This window comes from Leuciscus leuciscus (genome assembly GCF_965113295.1).
Source record: "Leuciscus leuciscus genome assembly, chromosome: 14".
Taxonomy (NCBI): Eukaryota; Metazoa; Chordata; class Actinopteri; order Cypriniformes; family Leuciscidae; genus Leuciscus; species Leuciscus leuciscus.
The window spans coordinates 21,446,725-21,468,229 of NC_138738.1; the positions used below are offsets into that span (position 1 = coordinate 21,446,725).

Genomic DNA, 21,505 nt, shown 5'->3' on the forward strand with positions numbered 1-21,505 from the left:
GATCAAAGTGCTCGTTGCCGCTGCGATCAGTGGCGCGGATACAGTGTTTTCTCTTGTGGCTCGCGCACACCGCACTTTCTTCACTTCTTCAATACGTTGCAGAGATCGATCTATTTATGAAGCATCGTCTATATGAGTATGTGTGCGGAGAGTTTGTGTGTGCGTGCACGCGTCTCAGATGAGTATGTGCGCGAGTTTGTGTGTGTGTGTGCTCGCTTCTCAGATGAGTATGTGCGCGGAGAGTTCCGCGCGTCTCGTGTGTGTAGAGTTTATGTGTGTGTGCGTGAGCGACTTTAGATGTGACGTTGTGCATTTCATATAGTTGGAGCATTCAGCAGTATACATGTATGTGTGACTACTTAGTATATGTGTATGCAAGCGTTTTATGTGTGCGTGAATGAAGTTCGATTTAAGCCCTAGACGGCGCCTCATATCTATTCGTTCTGGTGAAATCACAAAATATAGCCTAATGCACACAAAGTGTCCCTGCTTGATATACAACCACTGATGAGCATAATCGGTTTAAAAAAAACAACAACAAACAAACAAAAAACTACGAATGCGGATTAGAACCCAAAACCTCTGACACTCTTGACTAAAGTTCAAGTTCAGCTGCAGTGTTCCTCTTCGGGTAAGTCTAGTATTTTAATGCCAACTGCAAATCTTGCATATCAAGTATGAAGTATATCAAGTATATTTATATGAGGCTATGTGTGGTAAATATTTCTACTCAGTGTCAGATATTGCTCTGTTTTGTAAAAGTCTATAATATATAATACGTAATATAATATATATATATATATATATATATATATATATATATATATATATATATATATATATATATATATAATATGTGACCCTGAACCACAAAAGTATTTTGGGTAATTTTTTTAAAATTGAGATGTATACATCATCTGAAAGCTGAATACATAATATTTCCATTGATGTATGGTTTGTTAGGATAGGACAATATTTGGCCGAGATACAACTATTTGAAAATCTGGAATCTGAGGGTACAGAAAAATCAAAATATTGAGAAAATCGCCTTTAAAGTTGTTCATTTCTATTGGCGATAGATCCATTCACAAAAATAAATGTTTTATATAATTAAGGTAGGAAATTTACAAAATATCTTCATGGAACATGATCTTTATTTAATATCCTAATGATTTATGGCATAAAAGAAAAAACTATAATTTTGACCCATACAATGTTTTGTTGGCTATTGCCACAAATATACCCGTGCAACATAAGATGGTTTTGTGATCCAGGGTCACATATATATAAATAATATGACAAGACAAAATTTTGATCTTAACTTAAGTGTTTTCGGCTACATCAGTAGCCTTTTAAACGGCACAATTTTTTATTGAATCAGAAATCAGAAAATCTTTTTCAGAAAACACACACAGGTATTATTTTTTTTGATAAAGTGTGTGCGGTTTCATTTTCTTAAGTACCGGTTTAAGCACCGGAACCGTTTGAAAAATACCGAGTAGGTACTGGTATCGGATAAAACCCAACCAATACCCAACCCTAGTTAAGGTATAAATTCATCTCCTTCTCTTCCAGTTTGGAAAGATTTTATGTAAGGACATGTTTAATTCTGCAGTTAGGATTTGCATTGAATAATCAGATGACTTTTATCATACTGACGGTTTCATTTTTCTCCTCCCTCTGCATAGAATAATATTTCATTTTCTCTGACTGCTCCCCATAATTCCCTGAATGTCTTAAGCCCTGTTTGGAGAACTAGTAGTCCCTGAGGAGGTTAGGTCAATTTGTGTTTCACAGATGGTTAATCCCATCTAAATCAAACATGTCTGTTTACCCTTGCATAGCCTAACCTTAGTAAAAACGTATGAAGCAAAATTAGCAGAATTTTAATCCCATCAGGAAAAGAATGTCCGAAAATGTAGTATTTTATTTTTCTACAAAGCTTCTCCTCATTTATTCAGCCCAGGCTCATTAGAAAAACGTACCTGTGGCAAATTTTTTGCTAAATACGTTGCGCCGTGCGTTTCACGACAGTTTCAAAGTGAAATGTCCAGTGAGTGGCGTTAAAAGCGTGATGAACGTGAATATAGCAACGTTTTATTATGTTGGAGTTTGTACATATCACCGCAGTTCTGAATTGAAATGTCCAATGAGTGGCGCTAAAATGCTCCATTTTAAAATAACGTATACCTACACTAATCCCTAAACCTACCCGATAATGTTAACAAAAGCAAATGTGACATCAAAATGCAAACAGAACCATGCCATTTTAGCTTGTTTTTGAACTCTTGTCTTTGAGCTCTTTTATCGTGACTCGTCTTTCACGGGATTCGTACCCGAGGTCTCCGATTCACAAGTACAATTATGTACCAGCTGAGCTACCGAGCAAGCTTAGTACGTCTGTAAAACCTAATTGTGCAAGGAGCCACGTGAAGTCTTTATTAATTCAAAATCTGCCCCTATAATCATAATTGTGTGTAAAAACGATTAAAAGTGCTTCCTGTTTTTACTGCCTCTAGTGTTCATTTCTGTTGGATACTGCAGATATGTATGTATTGGTACATATTTTGCCACATTTTGACCATCGTTGAATGCCATAAAGCTAAATTTCTCGTCGCATTTGCTGGTGCATCTTCATTATGGGTTTAGATATTTTGCCATGTTTCTTAGAGAAATAACTGGTAGTTCAAGTATTCCTGGCATCTCATTCAATATAAAAATGAAAATGAAATAAGTTTGATTATGGACTGCTCAGAATGGCCCCTGTAGTAGTGTCAAATTAATTACAGTATTTCTCTATCGACTTGACACATTTCTTCAAATGAATGTAGTTGCTCTCAAAACAATTAACACAGCAAACTAAACACTCTTGTGTTGGCAAAACATTTCAGTATCACTGCACTGCAGTGCTTATTCTAGTAATGCATTCATCAAAAATAAATAGCAACATCAAAACTACAAGTGTGTTCTCTGATTTGATAATAAATTCAGCTGTAGATACACAAATACATGAATGAAAATACATGGTTTTCGTGTTCTTTAATGAAGAGTTTAGTTGTATAACAATGAGTTTTCGCCCCAAAACAATAAAATAAGTAAATAAATAAATAAACGTATACTGCAATCATTGAATCAATGAACTTTAAAGATCTTGTCTCTCATTTACATTTGGTCAAAGAATTATATATTTTCACAAGTCATGCATCGTGGGAAAAAAAGCTGTGAATGTTAGATCCATCCTTGTGCCTCAACTTCTCCAAATGCCTCTTCCATCGCTTGACGAAGACAAGGTTGTTATGATCATATACTTTCCATCTCCAAGAGGAGAATATGCTGGAAGGAACACCGTCCTGAAATGGTGAAATTGGAAATTGACCCAAACAACACAATTTCGCTCAATTTGCTCCTGATCACCCTGCGGAAAGTGAATTTCATTGAGGGAGTTTAAAAAATTTAGAAGCCTTTCTGTGTTGTGGGACCCCAAGACAGCATTGTCTGCCACAACACCAGTGGATTGCAGCTTGTTGTCCAGGGACATTAACTGTGGCACAGTGTTATGTTGGGCTGAACTCTCTGTCCAGATTCCTTCAAGGAGAGACCATCATTTATGACATGCTCAATTAGGCTGGCTCTGATTTCATCTGAAACCCGTCTGTACCCTATCCTTCTACCTCTCCTCCCTCTTCTTACACCTTGCTCTCCCCTTCCCCTCTGTCCATGTCTTCTTATATTTTCTTTGCTTGCTCTTTCCACTAATACCATTGCCTTCCACTCTACACTGTAAAAATAAAAGGTGCCTGGAGGAACCTTTTGGGGTTCTTCACTTTGCCACACCGGCGGAACCGTCTGTAGATCCTCTAGGCACCCTTTAAAAAGGGGCGGTTCTCTGAGGAACCACACAGGTTTCCTGAGGAACTCTTATATAAGGCACTGTGTGGAACCACTGTGGGTGCCTCCAGGAACCAAATTTCAATTTTATTGTATTTGTATTAAATTAATTTCATGTTGTTACTATGGTTACCACCATTAACTTCTATTATAATAAACAAAATGAACCAAATACAAAATAAGAATTGTTTATTACATATTTTAGATCCATTTTAATACATACACTTCCATGCACTTGAAAAAAAAAGCTAGTAATAGATTAATATCAATGAATACACACACACACACAAAATAGTATAATACATAAGTAACATGAATAATCAACCATGTACAATAGGCTACACAAGAAAAGACATCTCAACAAAATGCATGGAAAACACATGGAACATGTAATAAATCAATGTAAAACATTACAATTTTGACTATTTAAAAATGTCCATCTTCACTTAATTTGAAAACATGTGTTTCAGTCCGCTTGTTAAGTCTGACGTCACTGTTTCCAAGTCCAAAAGCTCAATCAGATGCCAAAAACAGACAACAAACAGTGCTAATATACACTCATTGTGCTGTAATATTCCTGAAAATTAGGATCCTAACCTTTATCTCTATTCCGAAATCTCAGATGGTTAGTTATTCAGCTATTTTGAATCATAAAATGTTGAAGTCTGGGATGCCGTGAGACTGGAGACTGAAATGTACACTCTGCCTTTTGAAAAGCTTAAATGTGTGACTTGAATCAACAGTGTTCATAAATGGTTGTTGAGTATTCTCAATATCTAGAAACAAGATAGAGAAAGTAGAAGTAGAGGCTTCGACCCGGAAACAGTATATTCCTTATGTCACAACAAGCAGAAAACATTTTCCATTTTAACAGAGTTAAGGTGCAGTAAAATGATCTGTTGTTCTGTGAATGTTCACTGGTGAATTCAGTCATTTCAATAAGAATCCACACGATCAGCAATTTTGTCTTTTTGCCTGTGTAATTTCACGAAATTCACAAATGTGATGCACCTTTACTCGCTGCAACATAAAATGCAATCAATTATAAAATCTTCACAAGGGACACGTGAGGTACTTAACGAGTTCGAAAAGTGAAAAGGTGCATCAGCTTCATTTTCTGTTTATTTTTCCTCTTTTCTGGTGGATGGTCCAGGCACTTCAGTGATTTTCAGGTCTACAGGAGGATTTTTATTCTTGATCAAACTTGTATTTCAGCTTACCGAGATCCCTGCAAATTACAAAATTTACTGTTAGTAAGGTTATTAAAGTTATTAAATAATTTCCTCAGCCTTGTGACGTTCCAAACCTGTTTGACTTTCTGTCTGTGGAACCCGAAAGCAGATCTCAGGCATAATGCAACCCATCACCATTCAATATCACTGCATGAAACACAAGCATACATTTTTTTTTGTAATTCATTCAAACTATTCTTATGTACACTTGTCTAGTTCAATTCAATGCAACAATTTATGTAAAAAATAGTTAAGCTCCAAAAATGTCCCAGAAAAGATCCTAAAAATAGTCAATGAGTTCACAACTCATGTGTTATGGGTTGTGTTGTATAAGTCTTCTGAAGTCATATAATAGCTTTTTCCTTTTTTTTGTCGAAAAATACTAAACTTTTAGTTATAATTCAGGGTTCAAATGTCTTATATTCAAATGCATATGATTAAGGTATAGCCTATAAAAAATGCATAGCATTATTAGCTCCAAACCTGTGATATTATTTTTCTGAGTAACATGAATGAGATTTGAGAGCATGAGGGAAGATTTTCAGAGAATAACTTATTAAAAAAGTACACAGTCAAACAATACAATTTCACACAGAGAAAGTTCATAGTAATAAAGTACTTGCATGTGGTGTATAGGTAACTTACTGTAATTCAATGTTGCCTCTGAAATGTTCAGATTATTTTAGAAATGTAACGTTACTGGTTCTTCTGGGGAAACAAAAGAACAAAGCTGATTATTCACAACATAATATTTATTGACCAGTAAATGGCTTTAAAATGGTATTTGAGAGAATGAGGGCACCTGTAGTAAGTAAAGTTAGGCTAAACAAAAACAGACCAAACTATTTTAACCTGCTTTTGTTATTCATAAAAAACGCCAATGACGACAGCAGGAATCAGCTACATTAGTTAGGCTATATCAGCAATTTGAAGACACAGTTTTACAGAATATGTTGAATTGAATGACTAAATCAATCTAAGACAATAAGTCAATAATTTCCATTTGTTCATTAACTTACGTTAGATCAACGTAGTTAGCATCGCGGCTAAAACCTTCATAACCAGATACTGTGCAATAAACGAGTGGTAAACACTGTAAAAAAGTAGTAATGTAAAATCAATTTAGTTTATATATATGTGTGTTTGAATATATAGTGAGTAGACTCTGTATTTATATTTATTTGGCGAGTTTACAAACCTTGTAACGGAGAGCCGATCAAACGGCGGAAGCTTTGATGAGAGGACGGAGCCGTTACCCGATGACGTCGATCAGCTGAGCTTTGTTGCGCGCGAGCAGCGCGAGGATCACTGAAGCGACGACAGCAGAGGAATAGCAGCAGTTTCGTGACAGAATAAAACTTTTCTCCTCCTAGTTCTTCTTCTTCAAATAATAATTTATGAAGAAGTAGGTAAAAATTATTATTTTATTACTATTATTTATTCAATAATAATTAATGAATTCTTCTTATTAATATTATTATAATTTAGTATTGTTGTTTAAGGTTTAAATTAATCAACAAAATAGGCCTATAGATAGCCTACTAAATAAATGTAAGCTACCCAGGTGAAAAAGACGTAGGCTACTGTTAAATGTATTAAAAATGCATTAAAGTATATTTGTATTGTAGGCCTATACTAAAAACACTCTCAAGTACATTTTTAATAGTACGTCTTTTTTCACCTGGGTATGTAGGCTATACTGAATCAAACATAAGTAGCCTATAATAATAATAATAATAGGATAATAATATTCTCATTCTGGCCTCACAGAACCATTGGGTTCCTCCAGATGCTGGCTTTAACATAAGAGATCTTCCAGGAACCACTTAAATGTTAAAAGATCTTCCAATAACCCTTTTATCGCATTCAAGTTCCTCTATTTTCCCCCAAAGCACTTCGAGGTCTCATGGTAATGAAAAGGTGACTCCAGAACCTCTGAACTAAATACAAAGTGCTTAAAGGATCCCATAAGTTCCAGCAAGAACCTCAAAGTATGTCAATGCTCCTCCAGTAACCCTACTATAGGAGAAAGAGCTTTGAGGCACTTAAATTACATTTTGAAGTTCCTTGAGTATCCGACAGGATATTTGAGGCTCCTTTAGTTTTTACAGTGTACCGTCTTTTCTTCCTCTACTCCTCTTTCTACATCCTCAGCTCTTCTTGCTTATTCTAAATCCTCAACTCATCTCCTCTACCTATACAATATATTCCTTTCCCCTCATCTCTTTCTACCTCTTCCACCGTCCCTCTCAATTTTACCCTTTTACCCTTTAGTACAACTGCGAATTTAACTCCGTTGTTTGTTGTGTTTGGAAAAATGAATTTGCACAAATAATTTTTTTGTAAAACCAATAAAAAGAGCTGCAGTTGTTTTCTCTTGATATATTAAAGTTTTGGTTGGCTATATGATCTACTGTGATTTTTGTGCACAGTGTTTTGAGAAAATTATGCATGTGATTTGTAATTTGCATGAAACGAAGGAAAATGTACAACCTTTTTAGGACAATTACAAAGTGTTCAGGTTACTGTGTTAACTGTTTTGAGCACAGTGACCTGAGTTTGGAGAAATGTGTCAAATCGATTGAGAAAAACTGTCATTCCCTCCCTTTATACATGCATTATATTATATATTTTTTCATATATGACTTTCCATAATGCCCACATCCTGACACTTCTAATTTAATTAAAAAAACTATCCAATCCTATTTTAAGAAGTACATGAAATGATAAAAATCCTCTCTTAATAATTGTAACTCAATATAATTTAGCCTTATCACATCTTAGCCTATATGTTGATATATTGGATTATGGGGTCTGGCTCATAATTGGTGCTCATTCTTACCAAAGGTGTTCAATAGGGGTTCAGGACTGGGCTTTGTGCAGGACCGTCAAGTTCTTAGTAAATCCACACTCAGTAAATCACTTCTTTATGTACCCTCACAGGGGCATTGTCATGTTAGTACAGAAAAGGACCTTACCCAAACTGTTGCAGCACAATTTTCTAGAATGTCATTTTATGTTTGCAGTGTAAAGTGATAAATACATGAACCTGAAATTTACACATAAGAACATGGAAGGTTTAGATACAAAATCCAAAGAAATCTAGGCCCAAAACACCCAACAGACATAAAACACTAAGCTCAAGTTTCTGATCTATAATGTAAATGAATTGCATCAATGTTGATGTGTTGTTGATGTATCTCCATAGTATAGCAATAAGATGTCTATGAATGGAAAACAACACTGGCTATATCTGTCTCAGTCCCATGTATCTCAGGCTTGTATCTCTCTAAATTCTGAAAAAAAATTGAAACATTTTAATGCAATAAATCTAGATGCTCTTTTAAAAACCCTCACTGTCTACTTTCCCTGTGTAAAATGTAGTTTTCATCCCAAAATCCAATGTGAAAAACAACTAAATATGTTTTCCATTCATTCCTTCTGCTGCATCTCTCAGGATTCTGTGGAATTGGAGGAGAGTTCTTGCCCCGGCCCAGCAAACTCACAGCAGCCTGGAACTCGACACAGTTTCGTTCAGGAGCACTTCCAAGCTCAATACAGGTCAGACACCCCTTAGTCTTTAATTTAAGATCAAGTCCGCTCTTCATCCGTCTGCCTGAGCTTTGAATTCTACTGGGACACTTGTGTGGTATTAGGCATCCTTGACTGTGTACTGTATACAGTATTTTATGTTACCATACTGTAGTAGCATGTTACAACCTGCATGCAATTATACAGTGGGTACGGAAAGTATTCAGACCCCCTTAAATTTTTCACTCTTTGTTATATTGCAGCCATTTGCTAAAATCATTTGTTCTTTTTTTTTCCTCATTATTGTACACACAGCACCCCATATTGACAGAAAAACACAGAATTGGTCCTAAGTATTCAGACCCTTTGCTGTGACACTCATATATTGCTGTCCATTTCTTCTGATCATCCTTGATATGGTTCTACACCTTCATTTGAGTCCAGCTGTGTTTGATTATACTGATTGGACTTGATTAGGAAAGCCACACACCTGTCTATATAAGACCTTATAGCTCACAGTGCATGTCAGAGCAAATGAGAATCATGAGGTCAAAGGAACTGCCTGAAGAGCTCAGAGACAGAATTGTGGCCAAGGTTACAAAAACAATTCTGCTGCACTTAAGGTTCCTAAGAGCACAGTGGCCTCCATAATCTTTAAATGGAAGACGTTTGGGACGACCAGAACCCTTCCTAGAGCTGGCCGTCCGGCCAAACTGAGCTATCGGGGGAGAAGAGCCTTGGTGAGAGAGGTAAAGAAGAATCCAAAGATCACTGTGGCTGAGCTCTAGAGATGCAGTCGGGAGATGGGAGAAAGTTGTAGTAAGTCAACCATCACTGCAGCCATCCACCAGTCAGGGCTTTATGGCAGAGTGGCCCGACGGAAGCCTCTCTTCAGTGCAAGTCACATGTGTGGAGTGTGGAGAAATCCAGGCACTGCTCATCACCTGTCCAATACAGTCTCAACAGTGAAGCATGGTGGTGGCAGTATCATGCTGTGGGGGTGTTTTTCAGCTGCAGGGACAGGACGACTGGTTGCAATCGAGGGAAAGATGAATGCGGCCAAGTACAGGGATATCCTGGACGAAAACCTTCTCCAGAGTGCTCTGGACCTCAGACTGGGCCGAAGGTTTATCTTCCAACAAGACAATGACCCTAAGCACACAGCTAAAATAACGAGCGAGTGGCTTCACAACAACTCCGTGACTGTTCTTGAATGGCCCAGCCAGAGCCCTGACTTAAACCCAATTGAGCATCTCTGGAGAGACCTGAAAATGGCTGTCCACCAACGTTTATCATCCAACCTGACAGAACTGGAGAGGATCTGCAAGGAGGAATGGCAGAGGATACCCAAATCCAGGTGTGGAAAAACTTGTTGCATCTTTCTCAAAAAGACTCATGGCTGTATTAGATCAAAAGGGTGCTTCTACTAAATACTGAGCAAAGGGTCTGAATACTTAGGACCATGTGATATTTCAGTTTTTCTTTTTTAATAAATGTGCAAAAATGTCAACAATTCAGTTTTTTTCTGTCAATATGGGGTGCTGTGTGTACAATAATGAGGAAAAAAAATGAACTTAAATGATTTTAGCAAATGGCTGCAATATAACAAAGAGTGAAAAATGTAAGAGGGTCTGAATACTTTCCGTACCCACTGTACATACAGAAAGACAGTTATACTAATAAGTAGATAGAAGGGATGCACAATTTGGTCATAAATCATTATTTTACAAATATTGTTATCAACTCTAACATGATAAACATGTAAAGTAACTTCTCATATTACTGCTGTTTAGAAAAAGGTTAAAAGAACAAAAAGCCCTAAAATCAAATCTCATGTTAAATAGGATGTTTGAAATTACATCTTACAATCTATGGGTGCGTCTCAATCAGCTCCCTAGTTCATGGCCACTTATCAGGGAGTCGGACATTTTAAGGGCTGTCTTCCTAAAAAGTCCCACAATGCCCTGTAAAAACCAGGAAGCAATGATGCCTAATAAATTGATAAATCACGTGAGCCAACTCACTACATATAATGATAGATATTTTTTTTAAAGATCCAAACCATTATTTAATTATATTTCAGCATAAACATACATCGCTAGACAGGTAGTGAACAATCTAGCTAACATTTATTTATGTAACAAGCAAAGAGGATGTTGTCATGTTGCCTGAAATAGTGTCCCAATGTGTAATGAGCCAACTGTCCTTACCAGTGGCCAAATTCTGTACAGAATATACTGATTCACGACCTAGGAAGCTAGGGAGCTGATTGAGACACACCCTATGTCTTCATATCCTAACTAATCACAATTGGCCAAAGAAATAGTGTTTAAAACATAAGTTTTAGTGGAAAAGTATTGATAATTTTTCCCTCGCACTAATAGTTTTAGTGTCAGTGCAACCAAACTTCAAATCAGATTCACAAAAATATGGTCGGAACTCCACGCAGCTCCTGTTTAACTCTCTTTTGGAAATAAATGACTTCTGGTCTGTTGATTTGAACAAAAGACATTACTCAAAGTATTTTTTTTAAGTTCCACAGAAGAGAGAAAAAAAACAACATCTTACAGGTTCGAAATGGCATGCGACGGCATAAATTATTACAAATATTTCATCTTTGGGTGAACTATCCCTTTAAGTTTTAGTCATTTTGTTATGTGCTTTTGTCTTTTTAACTTTATTTTATTTCAGTTTTAGTCATTTTAGTACTTCAATTTCAACTTATTTTATTGCAGTTAGTTGTTATTTATAATTTTCTATATTTCAGCTTTATTTCAGATAACAACAATTTTTTTTAAAGTTCTAGTTGTTTCAAATAACAGCACTATCCTGTATTAAACTGAGCAATGAGAAAATAGAATAATCAGGACAGATGGAGCATTAAACTCCTAATGATAAAAAAAAAGATTCCTAATTTAATATAAGCAGGATGTTTTGTCTTCTCATCCTAGTTCGTGTAACCTGGATCAAGAAGGTCAAATCTGAATAATGACCATCTCGTATTTCTAAAAGAGCTCAGCTCCTGAACTGTCGTTTCGATTAAGAGTCATAAACGCACAGGAGATTGGCGGTGACACGTTAAGTCTCTGATTGGTGTATTTTGGAGAGAGGATGTGAGCGCAGTGGAGAGTAGGGAAGTGTAAACAGTCCTGAAGGAGGAGGTTCAAGGCTCAACTCTGATCAGCAGAGCAGTAAAGCTGAACTGGAGCCCTTAGCACAGACTTCCGTTTCAGCACAGGTCACAACATTTCTGGCATAAAGTTACTCAACATTGGGACACTACTGCAAGGGCAAGCAGGAAAGATGGCAAGCATAGGCCTCTGTGGTCTGGTAGACTAACTACGGTATAGAGTTCATGGTTCCTGCTGGACCGTGCCAGTGTGAGAGAGTTAAGGCCAAGGCTAGTTGACGCAGTCACTTGGATCGGTCACTTCCTCTTTAAGGCCACTGCTGCGTTGTACAAGATTAATGAATGTAAAACTTTCAGTGACATCCATTATGCCTTGCAATAATACACATTTGGCTTTCTGTGAAATATTCTACATTGCTGTATCAAATTATGCTGATCATTTAATTTCATAATTTTATATTATAATAATTTTTTATTCATTCATTGTTACATTGATCACAAATTACCGTAAAGACGTTTATAATGTTAATAAAAGTTTTCTATTTCAAAATAAAAGCTGTTCTTGTGAACTTTCTTTTAGTCAAAGTATCCTGAAAATATGCACAAAAATATAAATATAATATTTGACATGCTTCTTGAGGCTTGAGCACCAACTCAGCGTATTAGAATGATTTCTGAGGGATCATGTGACACTAAAGACTGGAGTAATGGCTGCTGAAAATCCACGTTTGAATGGTAATGTACAAACCAATTAGTAATGTTTTGCATCATTATGTGTTTATGAATTTATGGAAAAGAGAAAAATATTGTTAATGAACAAAATAATGTTGACAAGAAAGCTTGGCATTTAAATACAAATCTCATTATCTCAAACATTGAGAGAAAATAAATATAGTTGACTCCTGGTATGATAACTGACATTCTAAAAAAAAATACTGATATTTTTTAAAAGGTTGATACTGATAACATTGATACAATGCCGGTATATAATTTAACAAATGATACTGTATACAATATTGCTGAAATTAAATGAATAACATAACACAATATTTACTGAATTAATGTTTGATTTTAGTAAATACATTTTGCAAATATAATGTATATTTAGCCTTGCCAATAATATTGGCCTAACACAAATTTTTATCCATTGAAATTCATTGGTAAAATTTCACACAGTATGTGTATGTACCTTGCTGGCTCCGCTTCTGTGATGTCTCCTTTGAAAGAGGCGTTTAGTCTTGTTTCTCTGGTAGCAAGATCATCGACAAGGTTTTGTCTTCTGTCAGCTTCAGCTTGCATTCTGGCATTATTCATTAAGGCATTAAAATTACACATTTATGACTGCATAATTATGCTCATCTCAAAGAAAGATACGCTTAATCATTATAAACAGCAATGACTTATGAACACAACATTCACATTTATTTCTTGAAGTTGTTTAGGGCTAGTACTTCCAAATCCAATTGTGGATCACAAGAAGCATTACTTCTGACTGCACTTGGTTTATAATAAAACACTGCCATCTACAGGTGCTCATGAGAAATCACAGATTTTTTATCATTATGAAGATTTGTTTTGTTTTTGTGTTTTTGCTCAGCCTCATGTCATATAACAGTTTTTTTCAATAGCTAAAAAGCAACGGTCAATACTTAAGCCACACTTTCAGAACTCTTCACACATTCAGTGACACAGAAAGCATTTTTCACTGCCATCACACAAAATGCATTCAATGACCACATTTTCCAAAATCCATGAACACTTTTGTCATTCATACTTCACCATCTGCAAAACGTTATTTATTTGCAGCACATTTTTCGAATGCTAACACACTGCTTAGCATTCGAAAGCTGACCCAGGTGTCCTATTTTAAGTCGCAATACAGTAGTAATATATATATTTTTTTTTTCATCTTTTGGTAAATTGGGATGGCTTCAGAATGATTTTGTTTGGAAACATGGATCAAGGAAGACACATTGGTGGGGAAAGAAGAGAGAGGAAGGACAAGAACCCTCACATATCTGTACATCCATCCATCCATCCATCCATCTATTCTAACATTTTCCAAACCGCTTGTCCTGTAGGGTCGAGGGGAGACTGGAGCCTTTCCCAGCGTTTCGGGTCATAGGCAGGAAAACACCCTGGACAGATGGCCGGTCCATCACAGGGATGACACACTCGCACACATTCATATTCACTCTCTCACCTACAGGCAAACTTACAGCCTCCAATTCACCTGTCCTGTATGTCTTTGGATTGTGTGGGAAACCCAGAGGAAACCAACGTCGACACAGAAAGAATATACTAACTCCACACAGAAAGGCCTCCGGACACAGATGGGTTTGTTGTTTTTTTATTATTGCTTCAGGATTTTTTTTGTTTCAAATTTAAATTTTTCGCAAGTAAATGACTATATCTAAAGATATATATATATATAAAAAAATTGCTGCATTTATCATTCATTCTTTATGCTGTAATACAGTCAGTAAAATGAAAAGATTGATTCTTTTGCTACAATGAAACACTGATTTATGTTTAAAAAAATCATTCAAACTTTAAAAATAAAAATTCATGATTTATGTAATGCTCCCTGATGTTAGTGTTTTTAAGTCAGTGTGTAATAAATGACACGTATGTTTTCTGAATGAGAATTGTTGGCAGTGTTATGGTGGAACGAGCTTATTTTGAGACATATATGAAGTTTTTTGTTGGTCTGAGTGAGTTTTGGAGGTGAGATGAACTGTTTGGCCAAGATTCATATTGGTAATGCATTAATGCATAATGTACGAAGATACATACGTACGATGCTTGTTAGCAATTGAAAAAATAACTAACCTGTTTTCTTAATATTGTGGAACTTTTGAAGATTTATTTGCAGTTATGTGGTCACTATGGGCTCCTCTAAAACAACAACAACAACAAAGACTGGGAACCTTTGTGACTGGATCATAAAGCAATGAATTTAAGAACTGGATTCATGAGCCATATCAACTGGTTCATTAAAAAGAAGAGGCTCAAACGAACAACATGTTCAGTAATTGGACTGATCCTGTTCTTGAGATACCAGTTCACTGGAGTGCAGGATAATCAGCAAATAATATATTCAGTTTGGCCTGTTACTCTATTATATGACTTCAGAACCTTGGAATATGTTACATGTTTTGTTTTGTTTCTTCAGTCTTTCTAGTGCTTTGGAAGACGATCTACTTTGCACTGTCATTTGGAAAGGATGAGTGTGAAATTTTACACAAAGAAAATGGGGTTGAATCCATTTTTGTATGAACTATCATTTAAAGAATCTTCAAAACAAACACAACCAACCCTAAACAAACCATAATGATTCTAAATAGTATAATGCTGATATTTCACATTCTTCCTCTGGAGTGAAATATAACAACATACTGTACTTACCTCTCAAAATCTTTGGATTCCACTCTCAGGATTTGTGCATGATATTAGTATTAATTCTACTGGAAAGGATACATCTGCCTTTTAGCAGCAGCTCGATTCAACGTGTCCCTGAGCTGTGCTATATTCTGTTTGAGCTTCTGTAATGATGCTCTCAGGGTCATGTTCAGCTGTAGGGACAGACACACAAGAAGAGAGACATTACAGCATAAAGACCACTGACACAGAGGGCTCAACTTCATCCTATGAACAATGAAACCCTGTCTTTACCTTGGCCGGATTTCCTCCAGTTCTTTGCAGTCTGTTTCTTTCATGGATGTTTTCTGCAATTTCTTGAGCCATCCGACAAGCTGCATCATAATTCTGTAACCTAAATAAAGGGAAACAAAACAAAAATTGCAGTTTTGTCAAACAGTTTTACACATATGACATTACGCTGATAGTAACAGATCATCTAATGTGTGTTGCCAGTTATTTAATCATTTAAACAAGATTGTCATCAACACAATCATGTGACATGGATCTCATCTAACCAGCCTGGCAACATTTCTACGCTTTTCTTTTTTCGCAGCGTAAAAAAAAAAAATTCACACATATGTACACAAACACATAGTATTTAACTAAAACATAGGATATAATGAGCCATAAAGGGAATTAAAACGTACTCGGTTACTAACGTAACCTCGGTTCTCTCTAGAAGAGGGAACGAGTACTTGCGTAAGTATCTTACGCTAGGGGAAAACCTCTTTTCCTCGAGATATTGAAGCCCAAAATTATCCTTAATTTTGCAATAATGTAAAACGCATTGCAGCAGCATGCAGACATGGGCGAGACAGCTCGCGCGCCCATTGGCTGCTCTGCGGCAACTGCACCAGCCTATCGATAGAGGCCCCTCATGACATCAGAACCAATGAGGGTGCTTCGCGCCCATTCGTCATGTCCCGCCGAAAGCGGGTGGGGCTAGGGCTATAAATACGGCCCAGAGAGGCTGGTTTGGTCAGTTTTTCATCGCTGAAGCGAATCAGAACGTGACGCATGCACGGCAAGATACGCAAGTACTCGTTCCCTCTTCTAGAGAGAACCGAGGTTACGTTAGTAACCGAGTACGTTCTCTTACGAGAGGTTCTCTCGTACTTGCGTAAGTATCTTACGCTAGGGGAACACAGTGTAAAACGCTGTGCGTTCTTGAGACATAACACTAAAGTCCCAAGAGCAGGTGCCCGGGGCTCATACAGTGCCTAATCACAAGGGACTCACAGAGAATCCGGGAAGAGGGGCTAGAATAGCATCATTCCTGTAATATAGAGCTCTGATAAGAGCATATTATATCAAGTGTTCCACACAGCCAGGGCGAACTCGGCCTGGACTGATAAATATGGGGGACTTACGCACTGCCCACAGAAGTATACAGACGATCAGTGATCGACGCTCTAGCAGTTTCAGCATCCTGAGCCGATAGCATCGGGCGGGCAATACTGAAAAATTAAACCGAGAGCAACCTAGCTTGTAAAGCGGGAACCTCGAGGTTATACAACCTTATAAATGTAGACGGGGAGGCCCAGCCTGCCGCCATACAGATATCTTGCAAGGCAATCCCACTGGACCAAGCCCACGACGAGGCCATGCCTCTTGTGGTGTGCGCTTTGACACCTATCGGGCATTGCAGGCCCTTGGATGTGTAAGCTAGCGCTATAGCATCAACTATCCATCTGGATAGACTCTGTTTTGATGCAGCTAGTCCCTTAGAACGTCCGCTGAACAAAACAAAGAGCTGCTCCGTCTGTCTGAAAACAGATGAGCGAGACACATTATTATACTGGTGTTCAAGGACAAGCACTAAGCTGGTTCAAATCATACCTATCTGACCGCTACTATTTTGTCTATTTAAATGGAGAAAAATCGATCATAACTCCAGTAAACTATGGAGTGCCGCAGGGATCTGTATTAGGCCCTCTGTTATTCTCAATATATATGATGCCACTTGGAAATATTATAAGGAAACATGGAATTAGTTTCCATTGTTATGCTGATGACACTCAAATATATATTTCATCACAGCCGGATGAAAACGCTAAATTTTCCAAATTGACAGAGTGTGTTAAAGATATAAAAGATTGGAAGACGCGTCATTTTCTTTTATTAAATCCAGACAAGACAGAGGTAATACTTATCGGTTCAAAAAAACCGCCCACAAAACCTCGCACAATACAACTTTAACATCATAGGATGTCCTGTTACTTTATCCTCTACAGTAAAAGACCTGGGTGTTATACTCGATTGCAACCTGTCTTTTGAAAATCATATTTCATATGTTACAAAAACAGCCTTTTTCCACCTTAGAAACATTGCTAAGCTACGTAATATGCTATCAGTTTCTGATGCAGAAAAGTTAGTTCATGCATTCATGACCTCGAGACTGGATTACTGTAATGCTTTATTAGCTGGTTGTCCTGCATCCTCAATAAACAAGCTACAGTTAGTCCAAAATGCCGCCGCTAGAGTTCTTACGAGATCAAGAAAATATGATCATATAACACCGATTTTATCATCTCTGCATTGGTTACCTATAAAGTTCCGTATTAATTATAAGATATTGCTACTGACTTATAAAGCCCTAAACGGCTTAGCTCCAGTCTATTTAACGGATCTTCTATCACCCTATAATCCATCGCGCTCTTTAAGATCACTAAATTCAAGGCTTTTGGTCATACCTAGGATATCCAGAACCACCAAAGGAGGGAGAGCATTTTCACATTTGGCTCCAAAACTCTGGAATAGTCTTCCTGATACTGTTCGTTGCTCAGACTCGCTCTCCCAGTTTAAAACTAGATTAAAGTCGCATCTCTTCAGCCAGGCATTCATATAATCTTACAGTTCAAACTACAATCCGGCCTCTAGCTCATAAATGCCAGAGGAGAACTGGCCCCCGACTGAGCCTGGGTTCTCCCAAGGTTTTTTTTTCTCCATTAGGTCACCTGATGGAGTTTTAGGACACCATTAGGTCACTTGATGGAGTTTTTCGGTTCCTTGCCACTGTTGCCTTTGGCTTGCTCAGTTGGGGATATTTTGGGGATATTTAATTTAATTTGATCATCAATAAATTCCTCTTGAAAAAAACTTTGTTGTATTATTTTAATTTAATACTGTGAAGCTGCTTTGATACAATCTGTATTGTGAAAAGCGCTATACAAATAAACTTGACTTGACTTGACTTGACACATAGGCTCTTAACGCCCTGACCGGGCAAAGGAAGCCTGCGTCCCCTTCCTCTTCAGATACCGGCAGGAGTTTCAGGTCTATTGACTGTATTGGCTCGAATGGGGCACCTTTCATGGCTTCCAGAACCGTGGAAAGGTCCCAAACGGGAACTGAGGGAGGTCTGGGAGGGTTCAGCCTCTTAGCTCCTCTAAGGAAGCGAATGACCAGATCGTTCCTTCCTAATGACTGGCCAAGCGGTGGTTCAGCGAACGCTGCTATGGCCGCCACATAAACTTTGAGCGTGGATGGGGTTCTGCCCTTATCCAGAAGCTCTTGTAAAAAGGAGAGAACCTCCGGCACCCCACAGCGTGAGGGTGAAGTGCCACTCGCTGTACACCAGCTAGTGAAAAACACAGACCATTTTGAGGAATAGAGCCACCTCGTAGATGGAGCTCTAGCCTGTGTGATCGTGTTTAACACTCCCGCTGGGAGGTTAACGGGTACCCGTTGATGGCCCACACATGTAGGGACCAAAGCTCCGGGTAAGGATGCCAGATAGAGCCGTTTGCCTGCGAGAGGAGATCCCTCCTCACCGGTATCGGCCACGGGGCGGTACTCGTCAGCTGCATCAGGACTGGAAACCAGACTTGGTTTGTCCAAAAATGGGGTGACGAGCAGCAACGGGCATCCGCTCTCCCTGATTCGCTCTAACACCTGGGGTAGGAGCGTGACGGGGGAAACACATAGAGCGGGCAGCGGGGCCAGACGTGAGCCAGCGCATCCCTGCTCTTGGAGAAAAATTCCTGACAATGAGCGTTCTCTTGAGACGCAAATAGGTATATTTTCGCTCTGCCAAATGTCTTCCATAGCAGTTTGACTGTCTGTGGGTGTAAAGACCATTCTCCTGCCGGAAGATAGTTTCTGGACAGTCTGTCTGGTCCCACATTCAGATGGCGGGGCACATGCGCTGCCCTGAGCGAGCGCAGATTGTGCTGAGCCCAGACCAGGAGGCGTTCCGTCAGCCTGTGAAGGATTCTGGATCTGATACCTCCTTGGTGATTTATATAAGCCACCACTGACATGTTGTCCGAACGGACCAAGACGTGGTGTCTTTTTATATGGGGACAAAAAGCGCTTCAGCGCGTTGTCGACTGCCATCATTTCCAGGCAGTTTATATGCAGAAGCTTCTCCCGTTCCGACCACTGGCCGAATAACGGTCTGCCCTCGAGCAGCGCTCCCCATCGCGAGGTTGAGGCGTCCGTAGACACCACCTTCACACTCGAGGAAGTCCCCAGGCTTACTCCTGACCGGTACCAGTCGGCCACTGTCCAAGGTTTCAGAGCTGTGACGCATTTCTGATCGACTTTGAGGCGCGCAAGACCGGAGGTCCAAGCTCTGCGCGGCGCGCGCGCTTTCAACCAATACTGCAGCGGGCGCATGCGAAGCAGACCCAGCTGAAGCACTGAGGATGCTGGAGCACCCAGCTGTTATCTTAACAGGTGACTTAATGTTGCTAGGACCACTGTTTAACATATGTGCCATTGTAAATCCTATGCATTGCAATTATTTGAAACATGTGTTAGTTCTTGATAATCTAGAATTATGAATTTGAAAGAGGTCATTCTCAAAAATCTAGACAAAATAAAGTTGAGGTTTTAATTCAGCTCAGTTTGTGTTTCTTTCATGAATGCTGATAGTGTGCATATTCACAAATTAATAAAGAGTTGTAAAACCAGTGATGATACCAGTGTTTCTCATTATATATATATTTATATATATATATATATTATCTTTGAAAGTCTTAGTTGTTTGTTTGTGTGTGTGTGTGTGTGTGTGTGTACGTACGTGTGTGTTCAAAATCATGTTTTACAAGTTGCATGCAATGAGTGAATAATTATTATAATCCAGCTAGCATGAGAATATTTATTTTCAATATTCAACAGCAGCAGCAGTAAATACACGATTAAAAATCATGTTTTGTGTTTTGCAAGTTGTGTATGATGCAAGATGTTAATAATGTACACATTTAAGCAAAGCTAGCATGGTATGCATTTTGAGACACAAAATGCAAGCAGCAGCACTAGGAGGAAGACAACTTTTCTGTAAGGTTACAGGCAAGAATTACTTGCATAAGAACCTGTTTTAGGTGAAATTGTGTATTTCTCTATGCAGGATTACATGTTAGCTACCATGTGGTTTGCTGTTTGTCTTATGATCATACTTTTGAATTTAAAAATGGTTATACCAGCAGTCCGAATGGTCTGTGTGGAGCAGGATCATCGATCCCTCGAGGACCACACAAGTGACTTTTTAGATCTGACATGCCTGAAGCATTTTCAATATTGTTCCCTGTGTGTGTGTGTGTGTGTGTGTGTGTGTGTGTGTGTGTGTGTGTGTGTGTGTGTGTGTGTGTGTGTGTGTGTGTTCTGGCCAGCCTGAACGAGCACACAAAGACACGTCTGTCTTTTCGTGGTCCTTAAGGCAACACTCACCAAGTCCGTGAAGTGGGTGCTGGTATAAAATGACTCTCCCTGTACTTTTTCCATCACGGATGAAGACATCGGCAGCCCCACTTCAGACCCAGAGCTCAGCCAGCCGCTACGGAGCAAGCCAAAGATCAAGTCAGTGCGATCGCCAGAGGCTGTCTTCATTCCAGAGCCCAAGCCCAAAGCAGAGTCAATCCAGCTGTCCATGCCGCCAACGGCATCAGTCATCGAGCGCATTTTAGTGGAGTTCGTGGGCTTGAATTGGTGACCCACCCGCCCGCCCACCCTGCTGTGACTGAGGTATTTGAAAAGAGCTGGGTAAATATATTGTGTGATGTGGATGAGGAGGCTTTTGCTGCATTTCAGTCACTGCTGGTCCTATCTAGATCCATTATCATATCAGTCTAGATATGTCCAAATCATCGCTGAATAAGCCCAGTTCTAACTGTCCAAGTCATCGCTGCCTTAAGCTTCTCAGATCCTCCAGTGGTTCCGCTATACTGCACGGATCCACCAGGGGCTTCTTAGTCATCAGCCCCACCTTGGCATGGATCCCTCAGCTCCCCCTCAAGCCTCCACGCCCCGGATTCCACCTCAGCCCTCCGACCTATCGGCTCCACCTTGGCTCAACACT

The 21,505-nt window shown here is 38.7% G+C and overlaps 2 long non-coding RNA genes across 2 annotated transcripts in view; both read right to left on the reverse strand.

Moving 5' to 3' along the window:
* Positions 1-4,661: 4,661 nt before the first annotated feature.
* Positions 4,662-6,159, reverse strand: LOC309474035. Its single transcript, XR_014197196.1, has 3 exons — positions 5,766-6,159; positions 5,195-5,267; positions 4,662-5,116 (listed from the first exon to the last, which is right to left on the reverse strand). It is a non-coding gene; the product is annotated as an uncharacterized lncRNA (long non-coding RNA).
* Positions 6,160-8,431: 2,272 nt separating this feature from the next.
* LOC309474532 overlaps positions 8,432-21,505 on the reverse strand; it is a 117,015-nt gene continuing 103,941 nt past the window's right edge. Inside the window, exon 2 of the long non-coding RNA XR_014197369.1 lies at positions 8,432-8,840. This is a non-coding gene — a long non-coding RNA (uncharacterized lncRNA). The remainder of the gene's footprint in view (positions 8,841-21,505) is intronic.